The sequence below is a fragment of the Cherax quadricarinatus genome, chromosome 1, assembly GCF_038502225.1.
Source record: "Cherax quadricarinatus isolate ZL_2023a chromosome 1, ASM3850222v1, whole genome shotgun sequence".
In the NCBI taxonomy this organism is placed as follows: Eukaryota; Metazoa; Arthropoda; class Malacostraca; order Decapoda; family Parastacidae; genus Cherax; species Cherax quadricarinatus.
The window spans coordinates 25,652,123-25,654,425 of NC_091292.1; the positions used below are offsets into that span (position 1 = coordinate 25,652,123).

The following is a 2,303-nucleotide window of genomic DNA, read 5'->3' on the forward strand; positions in this document are numbered from 1 at the left end:
TCTTGTTTTTTTTTTTTGCATTGTTGAAGATGAATAAATGTAGGATCTGTTGGCTGTACTCAAAGTGATATTTGAGTTTATGTTTCCTCAATATTACTACGATTATTTATCATTAATAAAGTTGAGAAGTATTCTCCTGTTCGGTTTATGGCCCTAAACGTTCTTATTGCTAAACATTTGTCACTGGTCATGCAGTAGTGACATAACTGGTGTTTACTTCCCCATCCCCCCGACCTTGGACTTCATGGGGATGACACCAAAGATGCCGCTCCTGGCGTCACCAACTCTAGCAACGCCACTGTACTTACTGTCGGCTGTTGTAGATCGTTTCCTATATAAAATTATGGATCCCAACAGAAACAAGTCACACTGAGTTAATATTCGTAGGTAAATTGTCCGAACACAACATTTTCTAGTATAAACACCCAAAAAAATTTATTTATAGATATGTAACTTTAGTAAATGTTGGTCCGTCACTTGTACATAAGCATCGGTGGTTCAGTGGTAGAATTCTCGCCTGCCACGCGGGAGGCCCGGGTTCGATTCCCGGCCGATGCAATGATTTTCTTAACTTAATTAAGCCGTCTGCCATGAAGACAATGTGAAATGAAAGATTCACCATCAATCATTCAGTATCTGCATTGCAGATTATGACATCCAAACGTTTTACTCAAGAATTGCACATGGTTAACGAACATAAACATTGTACAGCAGTGAAGGAAATAGAATGGCTACTTTCTCAGTCTTCAGTTTAATTTTGCAAAGCACCAAAAGTACACCAACTGAGAATACATACCCGGGTGCACGTACTCGCAAACGTGTGAGAAAACACACCGGTGTTCGTACATACACTCATAAGTATATAAACGTACTGAAGAAGTGTGAAAAAAGACATTCATGAACAGTTCGAGTGTGTACACGCACTTGAAGTGTAGTGAGTACTGAGAGAGTCTAACAACACCCGACTACGTTAGATCCCCTTCCACGACTTGTTTTTCACACTGTTAGATTCATAAAGTTCACTATTCTCAATTTGTAGTACGAGAGAGTATTTGTTAATATTATACTTGGTAAAAATGTATGTGATATACATGGCGATATGTGTTTCATACATAGTGGCAGTATGTGATTATACTTGATTAATAATAGGTATGTGTACTATACATTAATAGTGAGAGTATGAGTACTATACATATAAGCTGAGAGTGTGTCTGCTACACATACCTCATTTAAAGACCAAAAAAATTCTTGTGTTTCTCCACGTCGCTACAAAGTCTTATTAAACATAACGAAAAGAGTAAGTGACTCGCAATGCTTTTCGAACTGTTGCTTTTGTCAACGTGGCCAACAATTTCTAGCAATATAATCTTTAAATCACTGTATCAAAATCAATAAAATCATAGGTATACTGAACATCATTTTTTTATTTCATTAATCTGTAAATACTTTTAGCATCAAGGAGTGGGCACCTTCGTGCTAGTGAAAGGTTTTTGATCTAAGAATATTTGGCTGACCTTTCCCGAGATGGATCAATTCTCATTACCTTCCTATGCCGAGGACTTAATGGCTTATGTCAAGGGTGTTATATACCGAGAAGTGTAGAAATAAAACACAATATGCGATGTTTGGTATTTTACTGACAGGACGTTTCGTCCACCAGCGATTTTATCAACTCTCACCTAAGAATTGATAAAGATTCTGGAGGACGAAACGTCCTCTCAAACGAAATATCGCAAACACACGTTGTGTTTTATTATCTCTGTATGTGTTCTGTTTTCCATGTATATAACCAAAAATAATGTTATAATGTACATGACTCACGAAATCGTAATGACACGATTGCCAACAAATCACAGAACAGGTTTTAGAAAGTGACATAGTGGAGGCAGGAACCCTACGTAGCTTTAAGATGATGTATGAAAAAGCTCATGGAGCAGGGAGAGAGTGACCTACCAGCGACCAGTGAAGAGGCAGGGCCACGAGCTATGACTCAATCCCTGCAACCACAATTAGGTGAGTACAGCAACGCTGACACAGCAACGCTAACATAGCATAGAATGGAATTTCTTCTGTTCAAGCTCGTCACCTCACTACCGCAGCTAATGTATTAAACTGTAAGCAAGTCAACTCATTCCTCCCACAAATGTATTAAGATTACTCCATCCAAAATTAAATATTTTCAGTAATCCGATGATTGCAGCACATTACTGATGAATCCACTATACACAAAAAATGCATACATTTCAGTGTATGTATGTTGGGATATGAAGTGAGAAATAAATGGCAACAGTGTAAAAAAAATG

General features: G+C 37.8%; 1 non-coding gene across 1 annotated transcript; it reads left to right on the forward strand.

Moving 5' to 3' along the window:
• The first annotated feature begins 487 nt into the window (after window positions 1-487).
• Window positions 488-558, forward strand: TRNAG-GCC (transfer RNA glycine (anticodon GCC)). The gene has a single exon. It is a non-coding gene; the product is annotated as a tRNA-Gly (tRNA).
• Window positions 559-2,303: the final 1,745 nt, after the last annotated feature.